A 26,841-nucleotide genomic window follows, 5' to 3' on the forward strand; every position below is an offset into this window, starting at 1 on the left:
TACACAAGTCCAGATAGTGTACCAATCATTGTCCGTGGACAGTGGTCCCAAAATGCATGGGCGAAGCCCACACAAGATACCTGACTCGAAACGGAGAGAACACTGCAGGGGCATCAGATCAAAAATAAACAGGCACCTCAGAGGGAAGGGAAGGGGGGCACCTCAGCCGGATGAACGCACGACGCCACTGCTGCATGAGGGCACTCCATGCCCCTTGCTGTATCCTGGGGAGTGCAAAGCCACAGTCTCTCAAGTCTTTACAGTGGGTGGTTTGCCCACTGCTCTATCCTGGGGAGTGCAAAGTCACAGTCTCTCAAGTCTTTCCAGTGGGTGGTTTGCCCACTGCTTTATCCTGGGGAGTGCAAAGCCACAGTCTCTCAAGTCTTTCCAGTGGGAGGTTTGCCCACTGCTTTATCCTGGGGAGTGCAAAGCCACAGTCTCTCAAGTGAATAACAGTCTCCAATGGTTCTAGAGGGGGCCTGGTGCCCAGAGTGCTTCATCCTGCCAAGGACTGAGGTAGTGGATGTATTTCTCCACTGGTTCTGGAGGGGGCATGGTGCCCAGAGTGCTTCATACTGCCAAGGACTGAGGTAGTGGACGTATTTCTCCACTGGTTCTGGAGGGGGCATGGTGCCCAGAGTGCTTCAACCTGCCGAGGACTGAGGTTGTGGCTGTTTTTCTCCACTGGTTCTGGAGTGGGCATGGTTTCATCCTGCCAAGGACTGAGGTAGTGGATGTATTTCTCCACTGGTTCTGGAGGGGGCCTGGTGCCCAGAGTGCTCCACATGCAGTGTGGCCGGTTCCATTCCCTCACCTGGGTGTGTGTGCCACGAGATTGCCTAGGAACAGGTAGCATGATACGCCATGGAGGCAGTGACATACCCCACACTGCTGCGGCTTTGCTTTCCACCTGCAGGTGCAAACAGTGATGGAAGTCATGCCTCATGAAAGCTGGGCAGGGTCCAGGTAGTTTCCTTCAGCCTCGGACGACTGACCACTGGGGATGGTAGCCATATCAGCAGTGGTGCCACTGTCCGAGCACGTCGCGGGGCTGGTGGCGGTGCTTGCGGCGGTGTCTGTTTCGGCGGTTCTGGCGGTGGTGCATGGGTCTGCACCTGTTGAGGGGCACAGCAGGACGTCTCCTGCAGCCTTGGATGGCTGCCCACTGGGGAAGATGCTGGGGACTGTTGCTGAGGCTGCAGACGTGCCGGTGGCTGTGCAGGTGGTGGTGCAGGTGGCTGTGCAGGTGGTGGTGATGGTGGCGGTGCAGGTGGCGGTGCTGGTGGCGGGGGAGGTTGCGGTGTTCGCCACCGTACAGGTTGGTGGAGTCGTGGACAGAAGGGGTGACAATAGTCCCTCAGTCAGTGCCACCGTGCCGTGTCCTGACCTGCTCTTCTGCTTTTGTCCCTTCCCCACCTTTGATAGTGCCGCAGGTGTCTTGCCACTGTCCCCTTTTGTTTTGGCGGAGCCCTTGGTGGCTGGTAGGTGCGGCTTCTCCTTCTGGGATGTGGGCACCTTCTTCACCTTGGCAGGTGGCAGAATGTCCTTGCCCTCGCTACGTGGCACACTGGCAGCCCTGATGGGTAGTGCACTCTATGACCCCGCAGTTGCTGGCACCACTGTGCCTGGGGATTTGGTGGCTGAGGTGCTGGGCTGGGACCTGGAAAGCCTTGCCCTAGGGGAAGGACGGGGGCGAGGTGAAGGGAAGAGGTCAAGGTTTGCCAGGAAAAGTTTTTTAGACACACTGGGATGGGAAAATGGAGGGGGTTTGGGAGTGGAGGAAGAGGTAGTGGTTGTAGGAGGTGTACGTTTGCTGAATTTGGGTGAAGGTGCATGGGCCGGAGGCTGTTGTGAGGTGGATGGCTGTTGGGTGGGTGTGTGCCTGCGTTTGTGTACTTTGGGAGGAGAGCTCACAGACACACTGGGAGAGGACACTGGGGATGTGTGCATGGTAGTGGGGGTGGTGATTGCACATGAGTGGTGATGGGCGTGCTGGTGATGGAGGTAGTGGCTGCGGATGTAGTGCATAAAGGTGTGAGTGGAGACGAGACAGGGAGGGAGGAGGAGGACGTGGAGGAGGGGGACACAGTGGAGGCAGTGGATGTTGCTGTGTCTGCATGGGGATGGTGCTTGTGTGAGTGCTTGTGGGATGTGTGGTGCTTATGTTTGCCATGTCCACTCTTGTGTGTTGATGAGTGTGCATGCTGGTATGATTGTGTGCTTGGGTTAGGCTGAGGTACAGGGGATTGGGTCGGGATGGAGGAAGTTGGAGGGGGGAGGCTGGACACAGGGACAATGGCTGCCATCAGTGGTGAGGCCAGAGCCTGAAATGCTCTCTGTTGGGCCGCCTGCCCAGAATGAATGCCCTCCAGGTATGTCTTTGTTTATTGCAAATGCCTCTCAACACCCTGGATGGCATTCAAAATGGTAGACTGCCCAACAGTGAGGGATCTCAGGAGGTCAACAGCCTCCTCACGGAGGGCAGCAGGGCTGACTTGGGCAGGGGCTGAGGTTCCTGGGGCAAAGGAGATGCCCACCCTCCTGGGTGAGCGGGCACGAGACACACGCTGAGGGGCTGCTTGGAGGGCAGTGCTGATAGGGGGGTGGGGGCTGTACCCGTTGATGTGGTGGGCACTGAGGTGCCCACCACCGCAAGGGAGCTCCCATCAGAGGAGGAGTCACTGTCACTGGTGTATGCTCCTGTCCCCATCGTGGATCTCCCCTCGCCCTCCGTCCCACTGGTGGCTTCAGACTCCGTTGCTTCACCCTCCAGGGCAAGTGGGTTGCAGATCCCTCCTGCTCCTGTGCCACTGCTCCTCCACCAGATGATGCTATTGCACACAAGAACAGGGAGACAAAACAAAAAGGGGGAGGGAGACAGAAGAAAAACATGTTCAGTGCATGCAACACCAATACCGTTTGGGGACACAACACACAGGAAGCAGCACTCTCCACTACGCAATGCACTAACAGTTCCTGGCAAATTCACATGCCCATGGGGTACGAGGCCTAAGCCCAATTGCTGCACACCTGGAAGTCACAGGAGCCTGACTAGGTGTAGATGGCTATTACCACTAGTGGGCTTGGGGTGCCACAGAGCCTGCCTAACAAGGGACCTTTCCTACCAAGTTCGCCCTGGCCTAGGGGAACCCACTGCCCACCTCCCGCACCCAGACATCTTGTAATGCACACAGAGTAAGCTGAATGAGAGTGTACTCATCCCCTTGTGGCTGCTGTGATGCCCTCAAGCGCCCATCCAACTCCGGATAGGCCACCGCCAGGATCCGGTACATCAGGCGGGCCATGGTGCGACGGGCACCCCTTCTATGTTGGGAGGCCATCCCCAGCTAGGCCTCCGCCGTCTTCTTGCTCCAGCGGCGCAGGTCCTCCCATCTTTTACACCAGTGGGTGCTCCGTCTGTGGTAGACCCCCAGGGTCCGGACGTCATTGGCAATGGCACGCCAAATACCCTTCTTCTGGTTGGCGCAGACCTTGAGGAAAGGTACAGGAGGAAAGGAAATTACTCACCCGTCCTGACCGTCATTTTCATTGCCGACCAGTTCCCACACATGCCCTGATGTACATACACTCACCATCCGCACATGCGGCCTCTGCCCCCCCCCCCATGTATCTTCCATCAACTCCACTCAAAACAGGCATTGCCCACGCAGCATGCTCACAGTATACTCACCTGTTTGTCTGGAGGGCCGTACAGTTGCGTGTACTGGGGGAGGACCCATCCACTATTTTCTCCAACTCCTCCGAAGTGAAGGCAGGGGCCCTTTCCCCAGACACTGTAGCCATCGTCGCTTCCAGACACAGGTCACAGCAGCACTTGCAATGTAGGTCCTCTCTTGTTGAAGGTCAGGTATCAAGTGAGTGAACAGACAGAAAATGGCGGTCACGAACGCGGTGGTGCATACCGTCACCGCCAGCGTACATCCTCATTCGCTCCTGGGACCCATAGGGCCCAATGTTAACCAATGCTGAATTGCGTCGCGGTCTTCGACCGCCGACCGCAACGGTGTACAACGCCAGCACAGTTACCTCATTTCCCCTTGTCCCAGCTTACAGGTCAGGCAGCTGCCATTTCAGGGGGCTACATGGGATCGATAAAAACTGCGTCACACCTATCTAGGCCAGGAATACAGACAGATACCGGCACATTGCGAATTACCAACGTTTCAGCAAATAACACATTGTGATACCTCAGTGTTAGATGCCCCTCTGCTCGCTGTTCTCCTCCATACGGCATGTCTGCTGGGGCAGGTGATGAGATGGCGGCATCCTCCGGTGTACAGACCCCTGGTGGACCTGTCGACAATGGAAGAGAGACACATCATAATCACATACAGACTTGATCGTGCAACAATCCTGGACCTGTGTGCCCAGTTGGAGCCAGACCTGATTTCAGCTATCCGCCATCCCACAGGAATCCCCCCTCTAGTGCAGGTTCTGTCTGTACTCCATTTCCTGGCCAGTGGGTCTTTTCAAACAACAGTGGCCATGGCATCAGGGATGTCCACGCCAATGTCCTCTTAACGTGTTGTCCAGAGTGTTATCTGCCCTGCTGAAACACATGAGTAGCTACATCGTTTTCCCTCAGGTGGAGGATTTGCCCACAGTGAAAGGTGACTTCTATGCCCTGGGACATATCCCCAACATCATTGGTGCCATTGATGGTACACATGTGGCATTTGTCTCCCCCCCCCCCCCAGGAATAAACAGGTGTACAGAAACCGGAAAAGCTACCATTCGATGAATGTGCAGACGGTGTGTTTGGCAGACCAGTACATCTCCCATGTGAATGCCAAGTATCCTGGCTCAGGGCATGACACTTACATTTTGAGGAATAGCAGCACTCCTCATGTGATGGGGCAACTCCCGAGGCACCGTGTGTGGCTAATAGGTGAGGTCAAGGTCCCAACACAGTTGACATAGGTGTCTGGGTATGGGGTTGTCCCTAAGGGTTAGTGTGTGTCTAACAGTTGTCCCTCAACATTTGCAGGTCACTCTGGTTACCCCTACCTATCATGGCTACTGACCCCAGTGAGGAATCCCAGGACAAGGGCAGAGGAACGCTAAAATGAGGCACATGGGCGACCTAGGAGGATTATAGAACGCACCTTCGGCCTCCTGAAGGCCAGATTACGGTGCCTCAATCTGACAGGTGGCTCCCAATACTACTCACCGAAGAAGGTGTGCCAGATAATTGTGGCATGCTATATGCTGCACAACCTGGCTTTGCGACACCAGGTGCATTTTCTGCAGGAGGATGGGACAGATAGTGGTTTTGTGGCAGCTGTGGAGCTTGTGGACAGTGAAGAAGAGGAGGCAGAAGAAGAAGATGTCGACAACCGAAACAACATCATCATGCAATACTTCCAGGAAGAGACACAGGTAAGAAGATGTAACTGCTTCCCACATCTCATACTATTGTTGGAGCTAGCATAAGTCTGTCATTTTCACTCAGTGTATGGACCCTGACTTGTTACTTTGGCTTTCCATTTCACAGATCTGGGTCCCACGTTGTGCCCTCTGCTGTGTTTACTGCTGTCCTACAGCTGTGTTACATTGGTATGTGAACAAGTACATTGACATTGCTATATACCAGAGATTTTGCAATTACATATTTGTGAAAGCACAGACTGACTTCAGCTTGTTTTGTGATTCAAGTGTGTTTATTTCTGTGCAAATAAGTGGAGGGGTTGCAAAATGGGCTGGGGTGATGGTGGAGGCATGGCAGAGTCCAGTCTATTTGTTTCAATGGTGCATTGTCCAATGGGGCATAGGAAGTGGAGCAATGGCAGTTTCAGGTCGACAGGGTGTCAAAGTGGGACAGAAGAGTGACATTCAGGGGGGTCTTATTTCCTGGCGGGGGTCTTGGCAATGTTCTCTGTCTTGTTCCTGGATCTCAGGGACCGTTTGCAGGCTGGTTCTCCTTCTGCAGGGGGTGGGGTGCTGGTGGCCTGTTGGTCCTGTGGTGGTGCCTCCTGTCCACTAGCGCCGGCGGAGGTGGAGGGCTGTTCATCGTCCAGGCTAGTGTCAGGGCCCCATTGGTGTGCCACTGTGTCCCTCCTGGTGTTGAGAAGGTCTGCCAGCACCCCTGCAATGGTGACCAGGGTGTTGTTGATGGACTTCAAGTCCTCCCTGATCCCCAGGTAGTGTTCCTCCTGCTGCTGGGTCTCCTGAAACGTGCCCAGTACCGTGCCCATGGTCTCCTGGGAATGATGGTAAGCTCCCATGATGTTGAAGAGTGCCTCGTGGAGTGTCCGTTCCTTGGGCCTGTCCTCCCCCTGTCGCACTGCAGTCCTCCCAGGTTCCCTGTTATACTGTGCCTCTGTCCCCTGAACCGTGTGCCCACTGCCACTGACCCCAGGTCCCTGATCGTCCTAGTCCCAGTGTTAGTGGGGTTGCCTGGGCCCCCTGTAGTGGTGGACACACTGCTGATTGACGTGTCCTTGGGACACAGGGATGGGCCCGCTGGGTGGATGCTGTGGTGGTGTTTCCTGAGGGGGGAGGTTCAGTGGTGGTTTGTGACTGTGTCAGAGGAACCGACTGGCCCGAGGTCCCTGATGGGCTGGGAAGGTCATCTTGATCCAGGCATGCAGAGCTGCTGTTGTCACTGTGGTCCTCTTCTGTGGGGGGTCTGGATATGTCTGGCACCTCCTGTTCGGTGACGTTGGGTAAGGGTCCTGTTGGGGTGTAAAATGCATAGTTACTTTATGTGTGTGTGCCATCTTGTGCAATGGGTGAGTTACCCTCTACTCCTGCACTTGCATTATTGGCTTGGCCCTTGTGTGATTAGTGATTTTGGGGCATGAGTGAGTCTCTCTACTGGACATGCTTTGGTGATGGGTGTCCATGCATTGGTGTTACATGCAGGGCTTGGTTTTGGGATGTGTGGGTTGTGTTAGTGGGGTATCTGTGGGTTGTTGGGGTGATGGGTGTGAGGGTGAGGGTATGTGATGGCATGCAGGTGGGGTGGATAAATTATTAAAGATTTGCCTTACCAGAGTCCAGTCCTCCTGCTACTCCTGCCAGGCCCTCAGGATGCATAACTGCCAAGACTTGCTCTTCCCATGTTGTTAGTTGTGGGGAGGAGGTGGGGGTCCATCGCCAGTCCTCTGTACAGCAATCTGGTGTCTGGATACCACAGAACGTACCTCCCCCCGTAGGTCATTCCACCTCTTCCTGATGTCATCCTGTGTTCTTCGATGCGGTCCCACTGTGTTAACCCTGTCGACAATTCTGTGCCATAGCTCCATCTTTCTTGCAATGGATGTCTGCTGCACCGAATAGCTGTGGCTCTACCCGGACGATTTCCTCCACCATGACCCTGAGCTCCTCCTTTGAAAACCTGGGGTGTCTTTTAGGTGCCATGATGTGGTGTGGGTGATGTGTGAGGTGGAGTCTGTTGTGATGTGTTAGGGGATGTGTTGGTGTGTGTTGTTTGAGGTGCGTGGATGTTGTATGTGTGATGGTGTTGTGTGTCTGTGGATGCTGGTGTTGTGTTAGGTAGTCTCTCTCTCTCTGGCCTTCTTTAAAATTTCTGGTTGTAAGGGTTTGTGGGTGATGTGGGTGTGTGCTTTATACTGGATTGGGTGTGTGGTTGTGGTGTGTGTATGTGTATCAGGTGTGTGTATTTTGAATTGTCCAATGTGGTTGTGTTTTGTTAGTGTGTGTGTATTTTGAGCGTGGCGGTGTGTACCACCAATGGTTTACCGCAGTTGAAAGACTGCTGCGTTGATTCGTGGGTCGTGATACTGTGGGCGTATTCCTGTTGGCGTGACGGTGTAGGGTATGGTATCGCCAGTTTATCACTGACCTTTGGTGTGGCGGACTTGTGTCGGTGTCTGTATTGTGGCGGATTCTGAGTTGTGGGTCGTAATACCTGTCGCGGAATTCCACTGCCGCAACGGTATGTTGGTGGTCTTCTGCATGGCGGAAAGCGGGATTTACCGCCAGGGTTGTAATGAGGCCCTTAGTGTTATCCTATGAGGGGGACAGGCCTTGCAGTAGTGAAAAAAGAGTTTAGGAATTGTTCACTACCAGGACTTGTAAAAGTCAAAAGGTTCTTGTCTATGTTTCTTAAAACAGCACGGCCTACCCTACGAGCTGTTTAGGGCCTACCATAAAGGTGAGTTATATGTTTTAAAAGAGGAAGGTTTATGCCTGGCAAATAGATCAAATTGTCAGGTTGAAATAGAAGTTTAAATCTGCAGACCCAGGCTTCAGTGGCAAGCCCGAGACATGTTTCAAAGGCTACGTAAGTGGCTGGCACAATTAGGGCTGCTTGCCCACTAGTAGTATTTAATTTACAGGCCCTAGGTACATATAGTACCACTTTACTAGGGACTTACATGTAAATTGGATCTGTCAATTGGGTGGAAGCCAATTCTACCATGTTTTTAGGTAGTAAGAACACACACTTTAGCACTGGTTAGCAGTTGTAAAGTGCACAGAGTCCTAAGGTCAACATAAACGCGATCAGCAAAAATGGAACAGTAAGGCAAAAAGTTTGGATTAAGACCACCCTAAGGCTGACAGGTCTAACAAAGGGTAAGATCTATAGACAGATGTGGGTTGTTTTAGGGTGTAGATAATAATGGGCCAGATGTAGCATAACTAGGTTTTGCAACTCGAAAATTGCGACTCGGAGAGACTCGCAATTTCCGAGTCACAAAACCATATGCAGAATGGTGTCTCAGACACCTTCTGCGAGTCGCTATGGTGTTGCAAAGACCCACCTCATCAATATTAATGCGGTGGGTCGCATTTTGCGACCCCATAGCGAGTCACTGCACTCACAGGGATGGTGGCCTGCTGAAGTCAGCAGACCTCCATGTCTGTGACTGCTTTTTAAATAAAGCAGTTTTTTAAAATTTTGCAGCCCGTTTTCCTTAAAGGAAAACGAGTTGCAAAATAAAAAGAATAACAAAACCTTTTGGTTTCGGTTTTTCAGACTAGACAGTGGCTGCTCTGAAAAACCCTTATTGGCAACATTCACAAAGGGGAAGGGGTCCCTTTTGTGAATGGGTTACCACCAGTGTGACACTGGTGGTAACTGCGAATTGCTTTGCGACCGCATTCGCAGTCACAACGCAATTTAGCATAGCGATGCAAGTCGCAAATAGGAAGGGAACACCCCTTCCTATTTGCGAGTCGCATTCACAAAATTGTGAATGTGCATCGCAAACAGCATTTTGCATGGCGCAAACTGCGATTTTCGCAGTTTGTGCCATGCAAAATGCTTTCTACATCTGGTCCAATATATCTTAATACCTTTTTTTATTATTTGTAGGGCTGGGCATAAATATGGTCCTCTCACTATCACAGGTGCTGTTCTTTTAACTGCAGTACTAAAGACATCTGTAGCAATTGCAAAGGAAACTGACTTTGGTGTTTACTGCAATTAGAGTAATTTCATTGCTTTTACACTCTACAATCATGACTTCTTTGTTCTAAAATTCTTTTTTGATATAACCTCATGTTCATGTGCTTTGGTAACATGACAAACACACAAATTAATATAAAGATGGTACGTAGGTGAAATATTGAGAACAGGCAGTATAGCACAAAACACAATAGGACTGGGGTCTTCCGTATGAAGAGAAAGTTCTATGCATAGATATGCCCCCCTTAGTGTCCTTAATAGAATTGAAACTTTCCTTCTCGATAGCTAGGAAATTTCTCATTTTTTAGATATTTCTCATTTGTTTTATTATGCATTTCCATTTAACTTGTCAATTTCTTGATAACACCAAGATGTCTATTTATATTTAAAACCATACTTGCTTCTTGTGGACTTAAATAGAGAACACTCTGGCCCTCATTCCAACCGCGGCGGTCAATGACCGCCGGGTTGGTGGACCGTGGGAGCACCGCCGACAAGCCGGCGGTGCTCCAATGGGCATTCCGACCGCGGCGGTAAAGCTGCGGTCGGACCGGCAACACTGGCGGTCTCCCGCCAGTGTACCGCCGCCCATTGGAATCCGCCAAGGCGGCGCAGCTAGCTGCGCCGCCGAGGGGATTCCGACCCCCCCTACCGCCATCCAGTTCCCGGCGGTTCTCCCTCCGGGAACCGGATGGTGGTAGGGGGGGTCGCGCGGCCCCGTAAGAGGGCCCCTAAATGTATTTCACTGTCTGCTGCGCAGACAGTGAAATACGCGACGGGTGCAACTGCACCCGTCGCACAGCTTCCACTCCGCCGGCTCGATTCCGAGCCGGCTTCATCGTGGAAGCCTCTTTCCCGCTGGGCTGGCGGGCGGCCTGAAGGCGGCCGCCCGCCAGCCCAGCGGGAAAGTCAGAATTAGTCACGGTATTCTGGCGGCTCCCGCCGGCCGCGCGGTGACCGCGGCGGGCGGGAGTCGGAATGACCCCCTCTGTGTTGAATGTAAACGATCTGTGTTTTGTAGGGTGTCTGAGAATTACCACCACAACATATTTCATTTTCACACTGGTGAGATCAATCTGTTAATTTTAAACAATGTCAAATGTTGTTTGCTAAATAATGTGGTATTTAATGAAAAGTTACGAAAGTGAATAACCCTTTACCTCTGATCATTTTAAAGCAATAATAACAGTTTTAAAAAAATCTAACCATAATGTTTATAACTTCACCCCACATCGCCACTGGGAAACAGCACTTGCAGCTGTAAGAGTTATTTTCCTTTTTCCTCACTTAAATGCAGAACCTGGGCTTATGCTAACATAAATCTATGTTTATAATGTCCTCCATTTTGAATCCCAGTTTTATTGTATCGTGTGATGACTGTTTTGTTTTTATAAATAAAGACGTATGAGTGTACTATGAACATTATAAGAGACTTTTCTCAGCAAAGTGCTAAACTAATTACACTCTGTCTCATGCTATCTGTATACAATGTATCAACTAATGTGAATAAGTTATGAGAACAGCTAACTCCAATGCAATGCTACGAGAGAATCCTCAAATGTATTCTGCAGTAAATTGTTTCCTCTTGCTAGTTCCTTGTTGGTGCATTCCCTGTGAACCATGTACTCATGTAGAATTGTATGAAAGTCTTTCTCTAAAGTCCTATGAAAGGATGTGCATTTTGCTGTACCAAAAGGGCCCTTTACTTTCCACCTTTAGAATGCGAAGCTATGCTGGATTTCAAATAGAAATTTACAGAGCTTTGCTGCTAAATTTACTCATGGCACATTTCATGTATTTTGCTCTCTTTATATAAAAATTCAAACTGCAACTTGTGTCTTTCATTCATATCGTGACTCCCTCAATGCTAATAATGGAACTTGATCTCAAATGTATTATTGACAATTCTACTTGGACAGCATTAAACTCAGTATTGGGACTACACTGCTTCCAGCCCTAGCTGCTGACCTTTTAATATAAATTTGCATGCTGATAGATCTGGTAGCAGAGGTAATAGCTCTGATTGAGCCGACCAGTTATTGCTGAAACAATCGGCTACAGAATTTACTACTACACCTTAATGGTGCAGACAGCTTTCCCAGAGATTTACATTGTCCTAGTCCCAACCTGATCCTGGTTTCGAGGTAGCTGCTGAAGAACAACGTGAGTATCAATAGCAATTGGCATGCATGCAAAAAATGACTTGGTTGCGGAGCAGTGCAGGTTTGGAGTTGTAGTAGGCCCTTTGTGGTGAAATGTAGCAGAAGGATTTTGAGAATAATTATAACCTAGCTTTAATCTTTTGGATTTTTGGGACTGATAGTTATTGCATTCTTGATCATGTTCTTTGTTTTTTTTTAATTGTCAAGTTGTTAAACATTGTGGTATAGAACTAAGGAGAGGTACCTCACGTTAAGTATTGAACTGTTGAGCTTGCTAGATAAGGTAAGGTGTACTGTGAGGCACTGTCAGTTGCACCAAGATACGGACGTAATTTTCTTTGCACGACTGTACTAACTGATCTCAGTGGCAGTTCGCGCCTCAATGCACTGGAGTGAATACGCACTGTGAGTACAGTGACTTTGGCGGGTCAAGAAACCACTATCAGATGAAAATAGGTAGTATTCTTCTTACTGCAGAGATTTCTGACTAGTTGGAGTAGGCAAATGAACATTTTGTGAAAAGTGGTTTAGAAGAAGTCTTGCATTATTTGGGTGTTGATTGGCTGGTGGACATTGTAGACCTTAGACCTTTGACAGACGCACTGGTATTCGTGGATGGATCGTGAACCTGTATAGAGTAGTATGAGTGAGAAACTGGCACAGAAAGTGACTAGGAGCTTGCCAGGATGGGAAATCCCTGGTCAAAGGAGAAAGATGTAAATAAGCGGAAAATGTTTTCCTCTGAAGGTATCCCAGCTGGGAAGATGGCGGCCAAAAACGGTTACATGTTTGTAAGGTGGCTTAGTCAATAACACAAATATACATCTAAGGATGGGGGACTACAATTCCTTCTGGGCAGGACCTTCCCTTCCATTTCCCTCAAACAGAAAATATGAGAAGCAGAATGTATGACTTAAAAACAGAGAGTAGGCTCACACAATTCATGTGATTAAATGGTAAATGAAAAGAAAAGAAAGAAGTTTGGATTAAAGACCTGCATTATGGCTCATGCATAGTTAAGTGCACAGGATGAACAGAGGCAGAGAAAATTAAGTAAGGAAGTCATTGAGACTGTTGGGGACTAACCCTTGATAGAAAGCAAGGAGAAGGAAAAGGAAAAACCGAAAGGGGAGACAAAAACAGGGAGTGCGGAGGATGATGCCTTCAAAGATGAGCTCCTCAGCATAAGACCACCCTCAACATTGCAGCAGCTGATGAACCAGATGCCACTGCCCTAGCAGTAACTAAGACTCGGACACTTACAGAATCCCCTATAGAAATGATTCTCCTTCAAGGTATACTGAAACTGCCATCTCTTTCCCTATTCATAGCCCAGTGTCTGTACCAGTAGGGTCACTGCCTTCGTCGAGCACCGCCATTGTTTCCTGGTTTGAAGCACTCCTCAGTGCTTTGTCAAGTCAACCTATTCCAAGTATGTCTCAGGACTCTCCCCCAAGGCCTGGAGTAATGAAATGAGGACCCCCCACAAGGAGAAGGTCTGGCTAGTAGTTGGGTGGGAGCTCAGACAACCATTAAAGCCTTGCCATTCAATGCTCTAAGTGCAAGGCCAACCCCACAGCGACTTAATGACGGTCAGCTGAAAACGGAATTTGAAGAAATTGTTAAGGAGGTGCGGGAATGGACTACGTACGGCATTGCAGTTAGCACAGAAGCAGTGAAAGTGGTAAGAGAGGCACATGTGAGGGTGGAAAAGGAGGCAGATGAATGTCGAATTGATATAAACCAGTGAAAGAAATTGTGTTGGAATGCCACGGTGACCTTGGGTGAGAATGAGCTAAAACTGTTGAAATTAAGGGGATTAAGGACCCATGCAAGGGAGCTGATAGAGAACATTAGATAATGGAGTGAGACTGAATTATTTAGGGAATTGTGGTCCAGGAAGGAGGAAGTCAAGATGAAGCACGAAATATAGAGTCCAAAGGAAGGTGGGAAAGGAGCTGTAGGAGGAGCGGTAAAGAAGTATGCTTTGACAGTGGTACAGGAAGGAGCATATGTTCATGTTCCATGGCCAGAAGCAGACCTCTGCCATTTTACAAACTCCCTTCCTAAATCCACACAAGTTGTAGACACCGATGGAACAGAGTGTGACCATTTCCAAGGTCTTGTGGAAAGACCTGAAGGTATTATTTGAAGTGGCAGTCCCAAAGCTCCTGATGTAAGAATATAAGAGGGCAGCTGATTGGCCAACACAAGAAAGCTATAGGGTGCCTGGGACGAATGCCCCTTCTGCCACAGTCAAAACCAAATATAACAAAGTTATAAAACATCTGAAGGTGACTGTTTCCCAAAAGGAGATGAACTGGCCTAAGACTTTACAAACCTCTCAAGAACTGAAAGAGTTGGTGCATGTCTATTTTGAGAAGTTGATGCAGGTGTACAGGAAACACAGCAGAATAAATCACCCACGGGGGATAATATTGGAGGATTCCTTGCCTTATTCGTGCAGGGACTAAGGGCCAGGTGTACAATCCCGAATTTTGCGACTCGCAATTTGCGACTCATTTGCAGGTCGCAAATTGTGAGTCACAAAACCTAATGTACAACAGTGTACTTCACACTGTTCGCAATTCCCAATGGGGTCGCAAATGGCCTACCTCATTAATATTCATGAGGTAGGTCGCAATTTACGACCCCATTGAGAATTGCTGCATTCACAGGGAAGGTGGCCTGCTGGGGACAGCAGACTACCATGTTTGTGACTGCTTCTAAATAAAGCCGTTTTTTTTAAAATGCAGCCCATTTTCCTTCAAGGAAAATGGGATGCATTTCAAAAACAAAAATGAAAAGTTTTCTTTTCATTTTTTCAGAGCAGGCAGTGGTCTATGGGACCACTGCCTGGTCTGAAAAAGTACTTTCGCTACCATTTACAAAGGGGAAGGGTCCCCTGGGGATCCCTTCCCGTTTGTGAATAGGTTAGCACCAATTTGAAATTGGTGCTAACTGCGCTTGTTTTGTGACCGCAATTAGTACCAATGTGACGGTCACAAACAATCCTACATCACACAGCGACTCGCAATTAGTAAGGGAACACCCCAAATTAGATCCCAGTTACGAGATGGCAATGCAAGGAGTTTCCCTGATCTATGGCAGGAGGGTATCTGGAAAGGGAAGAGGTTGAGGTAACGTGAGGAACTAGCATAAGTGCCCTGAAGAGGTTTACCGCTTGTCACATTTGCAAAAAGGTGGGGCATTGGAAGAGTCGATATAGTCCAGTCTTTATCATGACTGAACCCCAAGCAGTGCGTCCTGCAGGGCAGGGAGAACTACCTCCAACACCCAGACCTCATATGTCAGCCCCAAAGGTCCCTAAAATCTGGCATGCTGCCAAATTCCCTCAACCCAATACAAATGCAAGGTGGGATATTACATTCCTAGCTGAGTAACAGAGTACCTCAGACTCTGATGATGTCTGACACTGGCCCAGTTCCCATGATGTTTGGAACTTCTACAGATTTCACTCAGGACCAATGAAAGTGTGTGTGTGACAGGAGAAGGATTGCATACTTGGTGCAGTCCTGGGGATTGATCAGTGTGGACCTATGTGGACGGAAAGGTCAAAGGGCATCCCATTTTTTTCCTAATAGACATAGGAGCCACTCTTTCAATAGTTAGAACAGTTGAGGTCGCCAACCTACCCCTCTTGGGAAAGTAAGTCTAATTTGTCGATATCACCAATCAACAATGTACTAAGATAACTGCTCTTGTTAATGTAAAAATAGGCGATGTCAGAGAACAACATCAGTTTGTGATTTGTGATTCTAGACATGTGAACTTGTTGGAAAGAGACCTTCTTTGTAAGCTCAACTGCATCATCTATTTAATTTGGGATGGGGTTGGAATTGAAACCGAGGCAGGCGATGCTGAATTCAATTTACAGTCGCCGGAACCCATTGTTAAGTTATACCAAATTATTACAAAAAAAGACGTACCAGTTGATCTGAGAGACCTATGACGATCACCCTCCATCCCAGTGCTCTTTTACTACAGACCCACCTGTGTAAACTTACTCTAGAAGCCATCGCAGGAATTACCGGAGCATGATAGAACAAGGCATTTCAAAGGAAGTTAGCAGGAGTCAATGCAACTCATAAATCATGGCTCTACAAAAACTAAAAGTGGTGGATAGTTCAGACCTTAGGAAAATTAACCAAATTGTCATTCAATGCTATTCTGTGGTGCTGAACCCTGCTGTAATCCTGTTCCAAATTACCCCCTGAGGCTGAGTAGTTCATGGTCATTGACCTCTGCCAGTCCTTCTTCTCAGTTTCTTTACATAAAGAGAGCCAGTTTATCTTCATGTTCTAGGTCCAAGAGAAGACCCTGTGTGGTGTTGCTCCCCACAATGGTACACTGAAAGTACATCCTATTTCAACCAGATACTTAAAAAGAATCCAGAATCTCTGCAGTTACTGGGTAATTCGACCCTAATACAAAACATCAATGATCTTTTGACCGCATTGATGACCAAGGAAGCTTGTAAGCAAGACACATTTGCTCTGTTCAGCCATTTGGTCTCCCCTGAGAAATTGCAATACTGGCAAAAGGAAGTCATTTAGCTCTGACACAAGGTAGAAAAAGGAGTGAGGCGAGTGTCTAACAAACGCATAGACGCTGTTCTTAAGATGAAGTTCACAACTACACAGTGAGAAATGAGAATATTCTTGGGCATGGTTCGCTTCTGCTGACAATGGATCCCACAATTTTCCTATGTGGTAAAGCCTTTGCTGAGACCCATGAACACTAATGTCATTGACCCAGTACCAATGGATGACATAAGCATGGAAGCCGTCCAGGAGCTTAAAAGCCTACTTTAAAGGGCACCTGCTCTTGGAATGCAGACTGTATGAAAGAATTTGCACTCTTTTGTCATAAAAGAGATGGGTGTGCACTGTCTGTACTAACACAGCCCATGGGGAGACTAAGGGGGTCATTACAACATTGGCGGTAAAAGCCACTTACCGCCGTGCAGAAGACCGCCAACACACCGCCGCGCCAGCGGAATTCCGCCACGGTCATTATGACCCACTGCTCGGAATCCGCCAAAATTCAGACACCCACACAAGTCCGCCACACCAAAGGTCAGTGCTAAACTGGCGAAAACAAAACCTCCACCGTCACGCCAACAGAAATACACCCACACTATCACGACACACTAATCCACGTGGCGGTCTTTCAACCGCGGTATTCCATTGGCGGTACACACAGCCGCGCTCAAAATACACACACATTTACAAAACACTACCACATTGGACAATTCAAAATACACACACCTGATACACATACACACACCACTCCCACACACCCATTACAATATAAAACACACACCCACATCACCCACAAACCCCTACAACAAAATTACTGACAGAAGGCCAGAGAGAGACACTACAAACAACTACCAAGCATCCACAGGCACACAATACCATCACCCACATAACTTCCACGCCCCTCACACAACACACCACTAAATATCACCCCACTTATCACTACACACACCACCCCACACATCACCCACACCACCCCATGGCACGGCAAAGACACCCCAGGTTATCTGAGGAGGAGCTCAGGGTCATGGTGGAGGAAATCGTCCTGGTAGAGCCACTGCTATTCGTATCACAGGTGCAGCACACCTCCATAGCTGGGAAGATGGAGCTATGGCGCAGAATAGTGGACAGGGTCAACGCAGTGCGACAGCACCCAAGAAATAGGGATGACATCAGAAAGAGGTGGAGCGACGTACGGGGGAAGGTGCGTTCCGTGGTTTCAAGACACCACCTTGCGGTTTAGCGGACTGGCGGTGAACCCCCACCTCCTCCTCCACAACTAACAACATGGGAGGAGCAAGTCTTGGCGATTCTGCATCCTGAGGGCCTTGCAGGAGTAGATGGAGGAATGGACTCTGGTAAGTCAAATCTTAACTATTACATCATCCCCCACCCTCCTTGCATGCTATCACATACCCCCACCCTCACCCTCACCCCCATCACTCCAACTCCTCACAAATGTCCCAACATCACAAACCACACATCCTAACACCAAGCCCTGCATGCAACAACAAAGCATGGACACCCATCTCCAAAGCATGGCCACTGCACATATCCATACACCCCCCTAAACCATCATCACACAAGGACCCACACAGGAATGTAAGCACTGGGGTACATGGTCACCCACCCATTGCACACCATGGCACACACAGATGTAATAAACATCTTTTTATACCCCTGCAGGACCCCTACCCAATGTCACCGGACAGGAGGGTCCACACATGTCCACACCACCAATAGAAGAGGCCCACAGTGATGACAGCAGCTCTGTCCAACTGGATCTAGATGACCAGCCCGGCCCATTGGGGACCTCTGGACAGTCAATCCCCCTGACACAGTCACAGGCCACCACAGAGCTTCCCCCCTCTTGAAACACCAGCACAGCACCCACCCAGTGGGCCCATACCTCTGTCCCCAGGGCACGTCAATCAGCAGTGTGCCTACAACTACAGGGGACCCAGGCTAACCCACCACCCCAACAACAACAGGGACCTGCGGGCAGTGGCAGTGGGCACACGGTCCAGGGGACGGAGGCCCAGGAACACAGGGGAACTGGGAGGGCTGCTGGGCGACAGGGGGAGGACAGGCCAAGGGAACCCACTCTCCACGAGGCCCTCTCCAACATCATGGGAGCCTATCACCATTCCCAGGAGACGATGGCAACGGTACTGGCCAAGTTTCAGGAGACCCACCGCCTGCAGGAGGAACAGTATTTGGGGTTCAGGGAGGAACTCAGATCCATCAATTCCACCCTGGGCACCATTGTAGGGGTGCTGAAGGAAGTACTCAACACCAGGATGGACACTGTGCCACAACAAGGGCCCCCTGACACTAGCCTGGACTATGAACTGCCCACCACCTCCGCCGGCGCTAGTGGACAGGAGGCACCGCCACAGGACCACCACACCAGCACCCCACCCACTGCAGAGGGAGAACTACCCCGCAAACGGTCCCTGAGATCCAGGACAAAGACAGAGAACAATGCCAAGACCCCCGCCAAGAAATGAGACCACCCTGAATGTCATCCTTCTGTCCCACTTTGTCACCCTGTCCATCCTCAAACTGCCCCAGCTCCACTTCCTATTCCCATTTGGGCAATGCACCTGTGAGACTAATAGACTGGACATTCCTCCACCATCAGCCCTCACCATTTTACAACCCCTCCAATCTTGAGCACTTAAATAAACACCCTTAAAGCACAAAACAATCTGGAGTCTGATGTCACACAGTGGGACCCACATCTGTGAAATCGTAAGGGAAAGTGAAAACTCAGTGACAATACACTGGGTGAAAACGACAGACAGTAGAGAGGTAGTAGTGTTAAAGTACATGTAGTAGGCAGGTTTGTATTCTTACCTGTGTCTCACTGGAAGTATTGCAGGATAACCGAGTTCCTGTTGTTGATGTCCTCTTCTTCTGCTTCCTCGTCTTCACTGTCCACAGGCTCCACAGCTGCCACAACACTGCCATCTGGACCATCCTCCTGCAGAAAAGGCACCTGTCGTCGCAAAGCTAAGTTGTGAAGCATACAGCAGGCCACGATGATCTGGCACACCTTCTTTGGTGAGTAGAATAGGGATCCACCTGTCATATGGAGGCACCTGAACCTGGCCTTCAGGAGGCCGAAGGTCCGCTCTATAATCCGCCGAGTTCGCCCATGGGCCTCATTGTAGCGTTCCTCTGCCCTTGTCCTGGGATTCCTCACTGGGGTCAGTAGCCATGACAGGTTGGGGTAACCAGAGTCACCTGCAAATGGCGAGGGCAACTATTAGACACACACTAACCTGTAGGGATATCCCCAGACCCAGACAACCATTCCCACTGACTTGCTTCCAGGTGCTCACCTAATAGCCACACACGGTGCCTCTGGAGTTGACCCATCACATAAGGGATGCTGCTATTCCGCAGGATGTAAGCGTCATGCACTGAGCCAGGGAATTTGGCATTCACATGGGAGATGTACTGGTCGGCCAAACACACCATCTGCACATTCATGGAATGATAACTCTTCCGGTTTCTGTACACCTGTTCACTCCTGCAGGGGGGGTACCAAAGCCACATGTGTCCCATCAATGGCACCTATGGCCCAGTGTTCCACGGACTTCAATGGAGCACTACCTGAACTACTATTCTTGGTGTATATAGTTGTTTATGGTGTATATATATTTTTTGCGTACTGGATTTTAATATATGACAATGGTTACACTCATTTCCTTTTGTCCTTGCATTCTTCCAGGGGAGGTTGGAGGGTGTAACTGTAATGTATCATGCTGTATTAGTGTGTGTGTTGTAGTGGGTGAGGGTGGGGGGGGGTGTTGCGTGTGTGTGTGTCCCTTTTTTTCCCTCCCCCCTCCCCTGTGTCGTAGGTGCAGTACTCACTGTGGTTTTCGCCGTTCGTGCTCCTGGTAGAGGAGCAAGAAGATAAGGGCTGGCAGGATTTGGAGCTCGGGTTCCATAGCGTCCTGATTCCGAGGGGGTATGTAGAGGTGAGCGTTTTCCCTTGGAAGTCCTGTTTCCGCTGTGTTTTTGTTCACGGTGAATCCGCCCCGGAAAAGGAGGCGGATTGGTAGGTTGTGATACTGTGGGTGGTACATTGTGTTCCGCCTGTCTGTTGGCGGTGACCGCCATGCTGTTTGTTTGTACCGCCGTGGCGGTCGGAGTGTTAAAGTGGCTGTCTATGTTGGCGGTTTCCGCCACGGTCTTAATTCCATTTTTTTTTCCGCCGGCCTGTTGGCGGTTTTACCCCCGCTTTAACACCGACCGCCAGGGTTGTAATGACCACCTAACTGCCCCATCAGATACTTCTCAGCTACTCTTGATAGGTGGCAGCAGCGTTGCCTGGATGTCTCAACGTGTTTGCAGCAGTGAGTGTTGGCATTCAGCAAACTGAAGGAATAGTGATGGCTTACCCCCTAATTGTGATGGTTCCCCACTCCATTCAGATCTTTATGACCCAGACTCAACATATGGGAAACAGACGCTCACCCGCTATAAGAAAATCATTTTGTCAGCAGAAAATGTTTCCATCACTAGATGTAACACACTAAACCCTGCTTCTCCATTGCTGACCCCAGCAGGAGAGGATGAGGGTGAGGTTGATCATGACTATGTTAGTGTTACCGAATTGTGCACAAAACCAAGACCAAGCATACTGGATGTACCCCTTCCTGAATTTGACCATACTCCTTTTTTTGATGGGTCTAGCTTGAGAGACCGATGCAGTATATTAACAGCCACTTATGCTGTGTGTACTCTGAGCGGAGTCATGGAAGCATCCTATTTGTGTCACAACGTCCTCACAAGTACCCAAGCTGATTGCTCTAACCAGAGCCTGCTGCACTTCAGAACACTCACTAATCAACATTTACACTGACAACCAGTATTAGTTTGGAGTTGTGGTCGCAGAAAGATTTTATGATCTCTGCTGGTACTCCCATTCAGAATGGACAGTATGGCCCTCATTACAACCCCGGCGGTCGGTGTTAAAGCGGCGGTAATACCGCCAACAGGCCGGCGGTAAATAAAATGGAATCACGACCAGGGCGGAAACCGCCAACACAGACACCACTTTAACACTCCGACCGCCACGGCGGGATAAACAAACACTGCGGCGGTAATCGCCAACAGACAGGCGGCACACAATTTACCGCCCACTGTATTACAAGGCACCAATCCGCCAGCTTTTCCGGGGCGGTACCAATGCCAACAGAAGTACGGCGGAAACAGTACTTGGAAGGGAAACCACTCACCTCTCGACACCCAACGAGGAACCCGGACGCCATGGAGCCCGAGTTACAGGTGCTACCAATGTTGGTTGACCTCCTCTTCTACCAGGAACATCAAAGACGGCGGCGACGACCACAGTGAGTACTGCACCTAGCACACAGGGGAGGGGGGGAGGAAAAAGAGAGAGACACACCCACACCCACACAACACACAACACCCCCACCCCCACCCTCACCCACAACACCACACACACAAATACATGCATCAACATTACATTTACACCCCGTAACCCTCTGGAAGAACACAAGGACAAAATGAAATGATTGTAACAAGTGTACTCATCGAAAATCCAGATAGGGAAACAGCTCTGTAAAAGATCATAATATACAAATATGACAGCAACTACACAAGTCCGGATAGTGATTCATTCATTGCCCTAGGACCAGTGGTCCCAAAATGCATGGGTGAAGCCCACACATGATACCTACCTCAAAACGGAGAGAACACTGCTGGGGCACCAGGTCGAAAAAAACCAGGCACCTCAGGGGTAAGGGGAGGGGCGGCTCCTCAGCCGGATGATGGGACGACACCACTGCTCCACGAGGGGATTCCATGCCCACTGCTTGCTCCTGGGGAGTGCAAAGCCACAGTCTCACAAGTCTCTCAAGTGGGTGGTTTGCCCACTGATTGGTCCTGGGGAGTGCAAAGCCACAGTCTCACAAGTCTCTCAAGTGGATGGTTTGCCCACTGATTGGTCCTGGGGAGTGCAAAGCCACAGTCTCACAAGTCTCTCAAGTGGGTGGTTTGCCCACTGATTGGCCCTGGGGAGTGCAAAGTCACAGTGTCAGAAGTCTCTCAAGTGGTTGGTTTGCCCAGTGATTGGTCCTGGGGAGTGCAATGCCACAGTCTCTCAAGTCTCTCAAGTAAGTGGGTGGTTTGCCCACTGATTGGTCCTGGGGAGTGCAAGGCCACGGTCTCTCTAGTGGATGGTTTTCTACACTAGTTCTGAAGGGGGCTTTGTGCCCAGAGTGGTTCATCCTGCCAAGGACTGGGTGAGTGGATGTTTTTCTCCATTGGTTCTGCAGGGGGCTTTGTGCCCAGAGTGCTTCATCCTGCCAAGGACTGGGTGAGTGGATGCTTTTCTCCACTGGTTCTGGAGGGGGCTTTATGCCCAGAGTGCTTCATCCTGCCATGGACTGGGTGAGTGGATGCTTTTCTCCACTGGTTCTGGAGGGGGCTTGGTGCCCAGAGTGCTGCACATGGTGTGTGGTAGTTCCCATTTTCTCACCTAGGTGTGAGAGCCACAAGATTTCCTGGGAACAGGTAGCATGATACTCCATGGAGGCAGAGACACACTCCACACTGGGGCGACTTAGCCTGCCAACTGCTGGTACTGCCAGTGCTGGTTGTGGTGCCTCATGTACTCGGTGCAAAGTCCAGGATGTCTCCTGCAGCCTCGGACGACTGCCCACTGAGGATAATGTTCATGTCAGCTGTGGTGGCACAGTCTCAGCACGTCGCTCGGCAGGTGGCGGTGTCAGCGGCGGAGATGCTGACAGTGGTGCATGTGTCACCACCTTTGGAGGGAGACACCAGGACGTCTCCTGCAGCCTCGGACGGCTGCCTACTGGAGATGATGCTGGGGACTGTAGCAGAGGCAGCAGACGTGCAGGTGGTGGTGCAAGTGGTGGTGCTGGTGGCGATGCAGGTGGCGGGGTTGCGGCGGTGGCCACCGCCGTACAGGTTGCTGTTCTGTCTTGCAGAAGGGGTGTCACCAGTCCCTCACCCGGAGGCTCCGTGCCCTGAGCTGACTTCCCTTTAGCCTTATATCCCTTCCCCACCTTGGAAGTCACTGCTGGGACCTTGGGACTGCCCTCTTTTGTCTTAGAGGAGGCCTTGCTGGGTGGTTGGTGCGGCTTTTCCCTACAGCATGTGGGCCCCTTCTTCAACTTGGCAGGTGGCGGAATAGGGTGATCCTTGGCCTCACTAGGTGGCACACTGGCAGCCCTGATGGGTGCCGCCCGCGATGTCACTGGACTTGCAGGGACCACAGTGCTCGAGGATTTCGTGGCTGAGGTGCTGGGCTGGGATCTGGACATCCTGGCCCTAGGGGAAGGACGGGGGGAGGTGTATGGAGGAGGTCAATGTTAGCGAGGAAAAGTTTTTTTGACACACTGGGACGGGAAGATGGAGGGGGTTTGGGAGTGGAGGAAGAGGTAGTGGTTGTAGGAGGTGTACGTCTGCTGAGTTTGGGTGAGGGTGCATGGGCTGGAGGCTGTTGTGAGGTGGATGGCTGTTGAGTGGGTCTGTGCCTGCGTTTGTGTACTTTGGGAGGAGGGCTCACAGACACACTGGGAGAGGACACAGGGGACGTGTAAATGGTAGTGGGGGTGGTGATTGCATGTGAGCGGTGTGTGGTGATGGGCGTGCTGGTGATGGAGTTGTGGCTGAGGATGTAGTTCATGCAGGTGTGAGTGGAGACGAAACTGGGAGGGAGGAGGAGGACGTGGAGGAGGGGGACACAGTGGAGGCATTGGATGTTGGTGTGTCTGCATGGGTATGGTGCTTGTGTGAGTACCTGTGGGATGTGTGGTGCTTATGTTTGCCATGTCCACTCTTGTGTGTTGATGAGTGTGCATGCTGGTCTGATGGTGTGCTTCGAATAGGCTGGGTAGTGGAAGTTGGAGTGGGGAGACTGCACACAGGGACAATGGCTGCTATCAGTGCTGAGGCCAGAGCCTGAAATGCTCTCTGTTGGGATGCCACGCCAGAATAAATGCCCTCCAGGTATGCATTTGTTTGCTGCAAATGCCTCTCGACACTCTGGGTGGCGGTCACGTCTGCGGTGGTGCGTACCTTCACCGCCGGCATACATCGTCATTGGCTCCTGTAACCCATATGGCCCAATGATAACCAATGCTGAATTGTGCCGCAGTCTTCGTCCACCTACTGCGACGCTGCACAACGCCAGCGCAGTTACCTCATTTCCCCTTGTCCCTCCTAACAGGTCAGGCAGCTGCCATTTCAGGGGGCCACAGGGCAGGGCAACTAACTGCGTCACATCACTTTTGTGCAGGAATACGGATATACAGCGCAACACACTGATTACATCACAATTGTTCTTAACACCCTTGTTCAAGCTATGTGGTGTATGACCCTCTGTTCACCCTTCTCCTCCGTAGGGCACATCCAGTGGGGCAGATGATGAGATGGCGTCATCCTCCAGTATACAGACACCTGGTGGACCTGTTGACAATGGAAGACAGACACAGCATTATCACCTACAGACTTGATCATGCCACAATCCATGAACTGTGTGCTCAGTTGGAGCCAGACCTGATGTCAGCTACCCACCATCCCACAGGAATCCCCCCTCTAGTGCAGGTCCTGTCAGTACTCCTTTTCCTGGCCAGTGGTTCATTTCAAACAACAGTGGCCATGGCATCAGGGATATCACAGCCAATGTTCTCTAACGTGTTGTCCAGAGTGTTGTCTGCCCTGCTGAAACACATGCGCTGCTACATCATTTTCCCTCAGGCGGAGGATTTGCCCACAGTGAAAGGTGACTTCTATACCCTGGGACATATCCCCAACATCATTGGCGCCATTGATGGGACACATGTGGCATTCCCCCCCGCAGGAATTAACAGGTGTACAGAAACAGCAAAAGCTACCATTCCATGAATGTGCAGATGGTGTGTTTGGCAGACCAGTACATCTCCCATGTGAATGCCAAGTATCCTGGCTCTGTGTATGGCACTTACATTTTGAGGAATATCAGCATCCCTTATGTGATGGGGCAACTCCAGAGGCACTGTGTGTGGCTAATAGGAGAGCCCAAGGTCCCAATACAGTTTGAATAGGTGTCTGGGTGTGGGAGAGTCCCTAAGGGTTGGTTTGTGTCTAACAGTTGTCCCTCGATATTTGCAGGTGACTCTGGTTACCCCAATCTGTCATGGCTACTGACCCCAGTGAGGAATCCCAGGACAAGGGCAGAGGAACGCTACAATGAGGCACATGGGCGAACTAGGAGGATAATAGAGCGTACTTTCGGCCTCCTGAAGGCCAGGTTCCGGTGCCTCCATCTAACAGGTGGCTCCCTATATTACTCACCGAAGAAGGTGTGCCAGACCATCGTGGCATGCTGTGTGTTGCACAACCTGGCTTTGCGACGCAAGGTGCCTTTTCTGCAGGAGGATGGGCCTGATGTTGGACTTGTGGCAGCTGTGGAGCCTGTGGACAGTGAAGAAGAGGAGGCAGAAGAAGAAGATATAGACAACTGAAACAACATCATCATGTAATTCTTCCAGTGAGACACAGGTAAGAGACTGGCACTGCTCCTCTCATATCAAACTACTGTAGGACATTGTATGATTCTGCCTTTTTACCTCTGTGTATGGACCCTGACAGTTCACTTTGCCTTTCCATTTCACAGATCTGGGAAACACTTTCTGCCTTCTCCTATGTTTACTGCTGCCCAACAACTGTTGAACATTAGTATGTGAAAATGAACATTAACATTGCTATTTTTCTGAGAGGTTGCAATAACACATTTGTGAAAGTACAGACTGACTCCAGATTGATTTGTGATTAAAGGGTGTTTATTTCTGTGCTAATAAGTGGAGGTGCCTGTGCAATGGGATGGTGGAGAAATGTCCATGGTGGAGTTCAGTCGATTGGTATCACAGGTGCATTGTCCAAGGGGGCATAGGAAGTGGAGTAATGGCAGTTCAAGGTGGACAGGGTAACAGAGTGGGACAGAAGGGTAACAATCAGGAGAGTCTTATTTCCTGGCGGGGGTCTTGGCAACGTACTCTGTCTTGTCCCTGGATCTCAGGGACCATTTGCGGGCTGGTTCTCCTTCTCAGGGGGTGGGGTGCTGGTGGCCTGTTGGTCCTGTGGTGGGACCTCCTGTCCACTAGCGCCAGCGGAGGTGGAGGGCTGTTCATCGTTCAGGCTAGTGTCAGGGGCCCGTTGGTGTGCCACTGTTTCCCTCATGGTATTGGCCATGTCTGCCAGCATCCCCAAATGGTGACCAGGGTGGTGTTAATGGACTTCATGTCCTCCCTGATCCCCAGGTACTGCTCCTCCTGCAGCCGCTGGGTCTCCTGAAACTTGGCCAGTACCATGCCCATGGTCTCCTGGGAATGGTGGTATGCGCCCATGATGTTGGAAAGTGCCTCGTGGAGAGTGGGTTCCCTGGGCCTGTCCTCCCCCTGTCGCACAGCAGTCCTCCCAGCTTCCCTGTTGTCATGTGCCTTTGTCCCCTGAACCGTGTGCCCACTGCCACTGACCCAAGGTCCCTGATTGTCTTGGGTTGGTGGATTTGCCTGGGGTCCCTGTAGTGGTGGACACACTGCTGATTGACGTGTCCTGGGGACAGAGGGATGGGCCCGCTGGGTGGGTGCTGTGGTGGTGTTTCCTGAGGGGGGAGGTTCAGTGGTGGTTTGTGACAGTGGCAGGGGAACCGACTGTCCCAAGGTCCCTGATG

At 50.5% G+C, this 26,841-nt stretch overlaps 1 protein-coding gene across 1 annotated transcript in view; it reads right to left on the bottom strand.

Moving 5' to 3' along the window:
• LOC138299741 (immunoglobulin superfamily member 1-like) overlaps nucleotides 1–26,841 on the bottom strand; it is a 301,153-nt gene that overhangs the window by 147,559 nt on the left and 126,753 nt on the right. The window lies entirely within an intron of this gene.

Source organism: Pleurodeles waltl, chromosome 6 (assembly GCF_031143425.1).
Source record: "Pleurodeles waltl isolate 20211129_DDA chromosome 6, aPleWal1.hap1.20221129, whole genome shotgun sequence".
NCBI lineage: Eukaryota > Metazoa > Chordata > Amphibia > Caudata > Salamandridae > Pleurodeles > Pleurodeles waltl.